The following is an 11,063-nucleotide window of genomic DNA, read 5'->3' on the forward strand; positions in this document are numbered from 1 at the left end:
ATTGATCAAGATGTGTTTTTTGTCCATATAATTTATTTATTTTTTAAAAAAAACACCTTATAATAATCATCTAATATAAATATTATGGAGCATAATTTTAGTTTTTGATAAATACATGTTATTGAGATTTAGTTGTAAAATATCTCAATATTAAGGAGCATATATAATTTCCCTGCTAAAAAACAAGAATTGATCAAGAGTTTCTATTTTATTACAAGATTAATGAATGGTGTGCCTTATAATAATTAGTTATCTAATAATAATATAAATTTTAAACAATGAAAACATAACTAGCAATGGTAGTTGAAAATGTCTTTATAAGATGTAAACAAAGTTTGGGAAATTTAAAGTATTATTATTAATATGTTTTAAAACTTTTACTTATTTTGCATTTTAATTAAAACCCTTTTTCACAAAATTAGATATTTTTTTAGTAATTGATAACTATTTGATGAGTCTATTTTATATATATTTTATTCCCCGTCTCACGGTCACATTTGTGCTTATTTGAGCTCTACGGAGCTATTTTTATTACTAATATACGTTGTCTAGTGTTTATGTAGAGAATGGTTTTATTTTGTAGGAATTTGCGGAATTATGATAATTCCCGAGCTTATTGAGCCACTACAAAGATATTAGAGTCGAATCGTATTTTATGACCATATATTTAAAACCCAAGGCCGAGTTAGAGAAATTTAATCTGACAATTAAGGGCTTGATACGAGAGAAGGTCTAAGATTTTATAAGTTATTATATCACGGACTAAACAAGAGAAGAAATGGGCAACAAAAGAAGCACAAAGCCCAGCTCGCAGCTCCAAGCAATCGGGCCCAATCACTTAAATAAATAAGCAGTTGGACGCGCTTTTTCCTTGGGCTTTACTTCAGCTATTCTTTAAGTCGGTTTGCGGCTCTAGTGGGCTCCTAATTCAGCAGCTTTGATAGTGGAATTAGAGTTTGACTTAGAATCAAACTCCTTTTCCTATAAAAGGAGGTAGTACGTACTACGTAGGGGGTTGGGAGATTAATTAGTTTTTAGTTTCCTTTTCATTAGTTTTAGTTTTGTTTTTTTATTAGTTTTAGTTTAAGTTTAGTTTTCTTTTCTCTTTTCTCTCTCTAACTTTTCTCTCTCTCCTCTTAATTAAACTCTTAGTATTTCTTTCTCTTTTGTTTCTCTCTCTACAACTCTTGGTTTAATTTCATCCTTTATTTAATCTCTTTCCTTGATCATGTCTTGTTTAATTGCTTTATTTAGTTTATATTTAATTATGTGTGAGTAGTTTTCTTTCTAGGGTTTGTGGGGATCTAATAAATAATATGAAGGGGTAAATTATTGTTGTTGATTATCAATGCTAGATTAATTTCCTATTGATTGATTTAATGCTCTGTGACTAGATTAGGCCTATCTTTTATGCATGAGTTTGACAATATTGATTCAAGATTCGAGAGATGAGAATTAATGTTTAGGTCTAGTTTCAATAGGTAGATTAATTTATAAATGGTTAAGTCGAGATTCGAGAGATGAGATTTAATACCGGTAAATTAATTATGTGATTGTAATATGTAGCGAAAGCCCTTTACAATCTGGTTAACTGATGCATTGATGATTGACTATTATTGATTATTGGTATTGCATGATAATTTCTTATTGGATTGTTTTAATGTTTTGCAATTGCGGCTTGTAAAAGTATAGCAATATTAAATTGATGAATCGAGCAGATGTTAATTTGATATTAAAGGCTATTTTCAATAAGAACTTAGATCTAGTAAATTGCGAGAGCTTGTTAGATCTATGTTGATTAATAAATTGCGAGAGCCTGTTAATCATGTTATTTATGCAATGTCAATGATTGATTACTATGTTTTACCCTGGAGTATTATTTATTGGTGAACCTATGCCCTAGATCCTTTTATATATTGTTTTCTCCCTATTCCTATTCTTTGTAGTTTAGTTTCATACTCAAACATAAATATTGGTTACTTAGATAATTTAGATTATAATAATTAATTAGGAGTAAAAATACTTGTTTCCCTGTGGAGATCGACCCTACTTCCCTATCTACTTTAGTTAGAGGATTTAGGTATTTATTTTTTATTAGGGGATACGACTTTACCCTGTCACTATTATTTGTAAACCAAATTTACTTTATTATAACCCTCAACCATTTTATTTTAAACTTTCACTATTACATTTCGTAAATGACTATTTTTGCATAATCTCACTATTTGCTTAAACAATGTATGGAATGTTAGTTTTTGTATATTACAATATTAATAATCGTTAAACATTTTAATTATCAATTATTATCCAATATTAATATTAAGTAGCGTAATTCACTCTTTGGTAACACAATTGATCGGGATTTAATAGTTCGTTATATTATTATTATAAAGGAGTATCGTTTCACTTTAAAAATAACAAGTGATCGAGAATTATTATGTGTACACAACAAGTTTAAAAATTTTTGTGCTTGGATTAACCGATCGATTATCTAATATTAAGGAATAAGATCATATTAGTATTGCAAACAATATGAAATCAATGATTTTTTTATTTTTTAATATGGTAACTAATCTCCGTATAAATTGATGATTAAAGGATAATAAAATATAGATTAGGTATAGATCTTCTTACATGGTAAAAGGATAATTAAACATAGATTTGGGGTATCATTGGTGAAAAATTAATAGTTTCAAAGTTACAACTAATATGTAACGGGGGTAGTATAAATATGTTATTTGAAACTTTTGTTTCACATAACGCTATATATATTAGTAACCGATAACTATTTTATGTATTCCAAATGTTATTTATTTCAACCTCCCACTATTTGATTTTAACCCTTCACTAATTCATTTAATCCCTCCAATTTAATTAAATTGGGTGGTTGTAGTAAAAAGGAAATTTTGTCAAGAACTACCAATTAAAGCGCGTGTTTTGAAAACAACTACCTATTAAATTTTTTTTTAAAAGAACTACCACAAAGTTGTAAAAAGTTTAAGTAGCACTACCACTCTGATAATTCCAAGTAGAATATTTGGCATGTAGGTTCCACTTTTTACCTTTACCTCATAAAATCATCATCTAAATTGACTAAATTACCCTTCATAAAGGTAAAAAGTGATAAAAAATGAGACTATTTTTCACAACTTAAACTTGTTAGAATGGTAGTGCTACTTAAACTTTTTACAACTTTATGGTAGTTCTTTTAAAAAACTTTTTTAATAGGTAGTTGTTTTCAAAACACGTGATTTAATTGGTAGTTATTGACAAAATTTCCTAGTAAAAATTGAGATTTTTATTTTTGCATAATATATATACTTCCTCTGTTTTTTAATAGTTGCAATACACTATTTTTCACGGTATTTAAGAAAGTGGATCTCATGTGGTTTAAAACAATTAAAATGGAGGAGAGAGAATGTTAAGAGTATAATTTAGTGGGCCATGAGATTATAATAAGGGTAATAGTACAACTTTTGACATAAAACACTTTCCAACTACAGTGTTTTACAATTATTATGACATTTCCATTTTAGGAAAGTATTGCAACTATAAAAAAATAGAGGAAATATAATCTATCTACTACCTCCGTTACAGGTTATGTGCAATGATTATATACTTTCCCTCTCTGCTTTATGTCAAATCGTTGCACATAACCTATAACGGAGGTAGTATAAAATATTTTATCAAGATTCAAGACTACTCCCAGCCAAACACACTTAACTTAGAAGTATCTTAAATTAGCATAATATGAGCTCCCTAAATGAAAGATGCATCTTGTTCGTATGAGTAGTATATTAAATAGTTTTAAATCAACCATAAGGGGTATTACAAATACTAAGAAGCATAATTTCGATTTTATAAAAATTTCACAACTGATAATGAGTTAATATTATATATCCTCCATTTAAAAATAATTTTCTCACGTGAAATCTTATGTTTAAATTAATACTATCTCCATTTCATATTATTTGCAACGATTAGATGTTTTTCCTCTCTACTTTATGTCAAATCATCGCAAAAAATGAAACAGAAGTAGTATTAAAGAATGTGACAATACTAGTAATGCTAATGAACATATAGAAAAAAAATAATTAATAAAACAATAATGAGTAGTTAGAAATCAACTTACAAGATATAAACAAAGATTCCAAAAGTATAGGTTTTATTATCAATATATCTCAAAAAATTTATTTAATTTTCATATATAACTAATTATTGTATGGATAATTTGCCAATTACTACCGCAAGTTAATACCACTTTGTAAATTACTACCGCAAATTTAAAAAGTTGTGAATTACTACCGCAAATTTTTTTAAGATGTTGCGATTACTACCAAACCCCCATTAAACCCAACTATGACGTCATTATATCCCTTTAACCCGTGTTTAACCATGGTTAAGGGCTTTAACCAGCCCTACCCCCCCCCCCCCCCAAAAAAAAGAAAATTGATTAGGGATATAATGACGTCATGGTTAAGGGCTTTAACCATGGGTTAGAGTGATATAATGACGTCATAGTTGGGTTTAATGGAGGTTTGGTAGTAATCGCAACATCTTCAAATTTTTTGTGGTAGTAATTCACAACTTTTTAAATTTGCGGTAGTAGTTTACAAAGTAGTATTAACTTGCGGTAGTAATTGGCAAATTTTCCTTATTGTATTGCAAATGAATTTTTTTTAAACCCCTCCACTATTTGATTCTAACCATTCACTACTTTAGTCGTTTAATAATTCAACTCAAGTCTTGTCATTAATATTGGATGTTTGAAGCAAACATTTAGCATTTGAAGAGTTATTCTTACTTTGTAAGTATTTATCTTTGTAAAAATAGTTAGAAACAACTTTAGATTTGAATTTACTTTTCTAACAACTTATATTTAAATAGTATTCAATACCTAAATTTTAGTTTGTAAATATCGGTCATTGTTATTCCCATGTTGGTTGTTATGTACAAGCTAGTAAATTTGACCTCTTGGTGATGCCTTTACATATGATATTAGATAAAACATTTTCTAGTAACAATAATATGTAAATTGATATTGGGGATATATGCTTTTGTAACATATACCGTATTCAAATGAATTATAATATCTACTGACAAATGAATTATATAAAATCTAATGCAAATGAATCCATAATCCATAACCATTATAAAAATGCAAAAGTAGCTATTGTAGCTTATGAATAGTAATTGTTGGTGCTATTACAAAGACACCCCTACATTTAATGAATTGCCGGATTTGCCCTTGCTTAGCTTTGTGCATTTGCTTGCCATCTGTGGAGAATACAGCTGTTCTTCAGGCCTTCCTTTGACTGCCAGCTAAGGTAGGTTGATGCTTGGCTGCTCTTTCTCATTTCCTCAGTTCTCCTTTCACCGATTTCATTCGCTCTCCCTCAGAAACCTATGGAGGGAAACCTTTGACACCTTCAGCAATCACCGATCATCCATTTGATGATGATTATGGGGCTTCAGTTCTTCATTGGGGTAAGATCTTTATCCTTTTTATAAGCATCTAATATCAATTTAACAATCTAGGGTATAGCTATAATTTTATAGAAGTCCATTAATCCTTTTTTGTCCTATGTTTTTTTTTTTTGGTAATTCTTCTTAATTAATAATCTGAATTTCGATTGAAAAATCGAAGGTAATTCTTCTTAATTAATTTTCTGAATTTCGATTGAAAAATCGAACTAATTCTTGATGAAGAAGTGGTGATTTCGCCCTTTTGATATTGACCTAAGAAAGGAAAAAAGAGGAGAGAACTGGCTTAGTTTTAATCTGCCAATGAAAGGAAAACTGCTACTGAAGATACTTTAAATGCTTACAAAGCTACTCAGGTTTGTGTGTTTTCTTTAATTTTTTTTTTTTTTTTGTTTTTTTTTTTGTTTTTTTTGTTTTTTTTGTTTTTTTTTTTTTTTTTTTTTTTCTGGTTTTTAGGGTTTAGATGTTCAATTTTGCGGAAATCTGTCTAAATAAAAGATTTAATTCGATTTGTATTTGTTATTTTGAATTTATTCTCTGATTTTGCTGCTCTATATACTGAGATATGGAAGAATAACTGAGATTCGAGCTAACAATCGCTAAACAGGTGCTTAATGCTGTTTGTTAATTAAGTTACTGAACATAGTATATTGGTCGAATGACTGAGATTTGATACTTGAATATGCGTGCATATATTTGATGTATTTTGTATAATTAAGAAAATTCCTACAGTTTTATAGGAGTATTTTTATGTATACTAAGATTCTGGCATTTAATAAGGGTTTGGACGTATTTTGGATATTTGAGTAAATTTCTGCAGTTTTAATAGGAATATTTGGATTAATTGTATGTAAATTCACATAGTGACGGTCATACATTGATCATAGTCTCACACAATGCCAGCCCAATGGCATCGTGTCATTGTCCATAATGAAATGCTTGGTGCATATGCTGTTCAGCAACTTGTGGAAAAGTATGTTTGTGTAACTTTAGGTGTATAATTTACTCCATTGTATATGTTGTTGGGATTGTTGCAGCTCTTCAGTTTATGTTAAGGGTGACATTGAAATTTGAGTTTACAATAAAGGCATCACTGGCGAAGTTGTGAGAATGCCAAAATTTTGCATTGTGTTCACAATGATGGTATGTCTTTTGTTATGCATTTATTTTTGTATTATCAGTTTGAAACATATTCTTGTATTATCTATTTAGCTTCTGTGCAAGTATCATGATGATTGCTGTCACGTGTTGATTCTTACACTTTCAAAGTACTAGATCATAAGACTTATATGCTCTATGCCTTGAAGGCTTGAAATCTTCCGAAATTTTCTTATGGCAGGGGATAAAAGGAAGGATGTGGCTCCAAACCGTGCTGCTTCTTCAGGGAAAACTCCTCCTATCCTTGCTGTGATAATACTTCTTGACTCGCAACTATACTTGTTATGATGTGTGCTATTTGGTTCTGCAGGAACAAATTCATCTTTGAAAACATAACACTGAACATAGTTCACACAAAGTTTTCGTTAGAACTGCAGCTCATGACTACCCTTCTGCATCAGGTTGGATCCCCCCTAAAGATATAATCATGTTAAATGTGGACGCTAATAATTTGGTCTCTGGATCACATGTTGGGTTGGGGGTGGTTTCAAAAAACGAGCTTGCAATTGGGCAGTGTTGCTTGCTTCAGTTAAGAGGTGTGGCAGTTTTTTTTGGTTGAAATTGAGTGATGTATCGTTTTTTTGGGTTGATTTTTTTATATTGTTAGTAGCATTATTGTCTGATATGTAATAGAATTGTTGATCTACAGATACAATTATTATATCGCCCCTTTCTCTTTCTTGTACTAATTGGTTCAATTTTCATCTAACCTTTAATATGAATAGCTTATTTGTGATTTTTCCCTATCTTTCCATTTTCTCCCAATACTTTCTCTCTTTAATTTGCTTATATGCATATGGTCTTTGCTGCCAAAATTTATGTTTTCAAGTTAGATATTGTTGTTGTGGGTGACTACAGAGGGTAGCTGTTGTTTCACGCTGTTGCCGCTGTGGTTTTGGTGCTGCCCTGTTACTGCTGTTCTGTTAATCCAAAAATCATCGACCTGAAGTTGTTTTTAGCTCATAGTCTCTTCATCAATGTTTTAGATCTTGAAAAGTTATTCAATCTAGGCTTAAGAATTTCTCGATTTGGAGTTGTGTGCTAGGAGCTATGCCTTCTAGAATTTACTGCGGTCTGCTACCCTGGTTCTATCGCAGCGGGTTGTTATTGCTCATTTGATGCCTATGTGGTGTTGTTGTGTTGAGTTGGTTGGGGTGCTAAAATGAATTCTTGGGCTTCTCTTATTTATTTTATCTTCCCTTCTTCCATTTATTTACACATTAGTTATAAAGTTAACATGTGGCCAATTTTGATTAATGACTATTTAGATAATGACTAATTGATAATTTGCCAAAATGATGAGGATTAATGTATATGTAAAAAATAGAGATTTGATTTCTCAGCATTCTAAATTTAGGGCATTATTTATTTTTTTGATTAAGATCGTTAAATTTCTAAGTGATTATTTTCTTAATGAAGGTTGCTAGATAATTTGCTCTAACAAGCAGAGGAGTCAAGACTCAAGAACCCTCGCGTAACCATCTTGGAACTGTTGCTCTTCGGTAAATTTTCATTTAAATAAAAGATGACTCTAATATTTTTTTTAATTAAAAGATTGTATGATTTCAAAATTGAACTAATTGTTTTGAATTATCTTCAATGATTAAACGTTTATAACACACTCTTGATCCCAAAATGGACAGCCATGTATTACTTTATTATAAATTATTAGCAGAGTGCTCAACGATCCGTATAATTTCTTCTGTAGTTTATGTAATTGTTAACTTGAAATCCTGTATTATACTATTATTACACTTTATGCTTTTGATTAGGGATTAATAAGTGTGTTTACAGATAAAACAATGAGGTATGCTTGGAAAAACAAGAAAACTATCTCAGCATTGATCTAAGCTTGTAACATACTATTCCGTATTAACTTTGTGGAAGAAGTTATATGATGACACTACAAGTGTGATATCAAGAATTCCTTTTCAACTAAAATATTTGGTTTTGGTTAATTGGAGTTCTGGCCTGACTCTTTCAGGTTAATACTCTAAAGTAGCAACTGCAGCTCATTGCATCAAGCATATAGCGATGACAATTATGACTTCAAATGCAACAGGTTGCCTTTCTTTATCTTGTCGTTCAGGCAAAACAAAATGTGTGCTTCAAAAGAGTTCACTGATATGTAGTACGGAGTAATAATATTGAGCTTCGTAGCTTTTTGGCTTATTCTTTTACACATTTTGAGATTCATTTTTTATGTCGAGAATTTTCTAGGCCCGGAATTCTATATTCTTTGTAAATTATCTTCTTATCATGTGCTCTATATAGCTTGGTTTGATTCTTGTCCAACTCGTTGTGTTAATATGTTCTTTTGGATACATGTATAATCTATGAATATAATTAATTTGTTTTGTTTTGGATAATTTGGAGTGGAAGTTGCATGTTAACTTGTTAATTGGTTGTACATTATGCTCTGGGTTTTTTTTTTCAATAGCTGTACATTAAGCTTTTAAAGGTGAAAGAAAGAGAGATGAGCCAGGAGGAGGGAGAGAAAGAGAGTGTCTGGGAGAAAAAGAGAGAGATAAGGGTCAGAAGAGAAAGAAATAGAGCAAATAAGAGACTGAGGGGCAGGGAGAGAGAGATAAAGTGATAAAGAGGGGAATGAGTCGGGAAAAAGAGAAGGATCGGGAGAGAATAAGAGAGAGAGGGAGGCTTAGTAAACCGTTTGAGCTATACTAGAAGAGTGGATAGGTTGGAGAAAAAAGGAACAAGAAAGGGAAAGAGTACAAGGATGAATAGAAAAGAGAAATGAGATAGAGTGATAAAGAGAGAGATGACTCGGGAAAGTGAGAAGGGTCAGGTGAGAATAAGAGAGAGAGAGAGGCTTACTAAACAATTCCAACTACACAAGAGAGGGGATAGGTTGGAGAAAAAAAAGGAACAAGAAGGTCAAACGAAAGCAAGGATGAATAGAAAAGGAAAATGAGATAAGACGAGGAAGAAATATAAGAGACGGTATATATGAAGGAAGAAAAGATAGGAAGAACTTAAAATCAAATTAGTGACTACCACACAAATAAGATCATGTAAACATCAATTTATCATGTTAATAATACACCAAACTATGAAATGCGATCTTAACCACGAATCTTACATATCATAACATTGGGGAGGCACACACGTAGTGTCTACGTGTGTGCTCCAACGACTATAATCTAAAATATAAAAAGTGTAAAGCTATTCCCTCTCAACATATAATAATTTATAAATGACCGGCAAATAAACTTTAAGGCATACACAAATAATATTTATCATTAATTTTATACTTTCCGTATTGATTACAAATTCTAACTACTGTATTTTTCAGTAGAAGAACCACTTGAAAATAATCTACTTCAAAAAGTGTAATAAACTAATATACAATTCTATCATATATTTTACATTTAATCCATTTTACATAACTTTGCATTTCCTTATTATTACTTCTTATTATCAAAATCATTTTAAAACGAATCTATTTTTAAATTAATTAGGTACTCAATAAGAGAACGAGTGTGTTCTAAAATAATATCTAAAACAATAGTAAATTTTTTTTTAAATCTTTCACTTATAACAAATTCTAGATAACTTCACTTATAACAATTGTTTTCCCATAGCTATTTCGCAATAAAAACTTTATCACTACTCCTTGTTAGTACTTAATTCATGCATCCTTGCTATTACAAAACCCGAACAACAACCACGATAATATCACAAAAATGAAGACAACCACGAATTCTACTTATCTTACCGTCGGGGGAGCACGCGCATCGCGCGTGCTCCAACGACTAGTTATATATAAAAGTTGGTGGGATTGTGAGCAGTAAATGGGGATTGGTGCTAAGCATTTTCTCCCGCCTAACAATGACTTTAGGCGCCTAAAGCCAAATGTTTCCCCCCCTCCAATTTCCAAAGTCGAGAGGGAAACAGCCCAGATCGTACGCTAAGGTCCCTAAGCAATCACTTAGTGGAAAAGGAAGTGATCGAGCGATGACAACCAGGAGGTGGGCTTGGAAGCATCCATCCTTTGAAGAAAGCGTAATAGCTCACTGGTCTAGCTCCATGGCACCGAAAATGTATCAGGGCTCAATTTTCCCCCTCTTTATTGGCTTGCAGTGACATAGAGTTTCTTTTACTGGGAGTTTATGTCTACCCCACATAAACTTGGTTTATGTGTAGCATCTCGGAATTTAATTCTCATAGGAATTTGTATTTCATGGGAATTAAATACTTATATCTAATTCCTAGGAATTGTCTAAACTTGTTTGGTTAGGATGAAATAAGTTGCAAATCATGGGAATTTTGATTTACCTAGAGGGTTAGGTACGTAATTATCTTCCATGTTTTGTGGGAAGTCACAATTCCCTTGAATTTGCAATCCCCCCATTTACACTTTATTGTCAACCAAATAACTTACTCATTTGCAAATTCCCATG

General features: G+C 31.2%; 1 long non-coding RNA gene across 6 annotated transcripts; it reads left to right on the forward strand.

The window, feature by feature from the left end:
• Nucleotides 1-5,314: 5,314 nt before the first annotated feature.
• LOC110713342 lies at nucleotides 5,315-8,937 on the forward strand. Of its 6 annotated transcripts, none has more exons than XR_002509869.1 (6): nucleotides 5,315-5,487; nucleotides 5,710-5,840; nucleotides 6,522-6,627; nucleotides 6,824-7,178; nucleotides 8,062-8,144; nucleotides 8,627-8,937. It is a non-coding gene; the product is annotated as an uncharacterized LOC110713342 (long non-coding RNA). The 6 variants fall into 6 exon arrangements; XR_002509870.1 differs by having other exon boundaries at nucleotides 5,316-5,487; nucleotides 5,749-5,840; XR_002509866.1 differs by having other exon boundaries at nucleotides 5,317-5,840; nucleotides 8,437-8,937.
• Nucleotides 8,938-11,063: the final 2,126 nt, after the last annotated feature.

This window comes from Chenopodium quinoa, unplaced genomic scaffold (assembly GCF_001683475.1).
Source record: "Chenopodium quinoa cultivar QQ74 unplaced genomic scaffold, ASM168347v1, whole genome shotgun sequence".
NCBI lineage: Eukaryota > Viridiplantae > Streptophyta > Magnoliopsida > Caryophyllales > Amaranthaceae > Chenopodium > Chenopodium quinoa.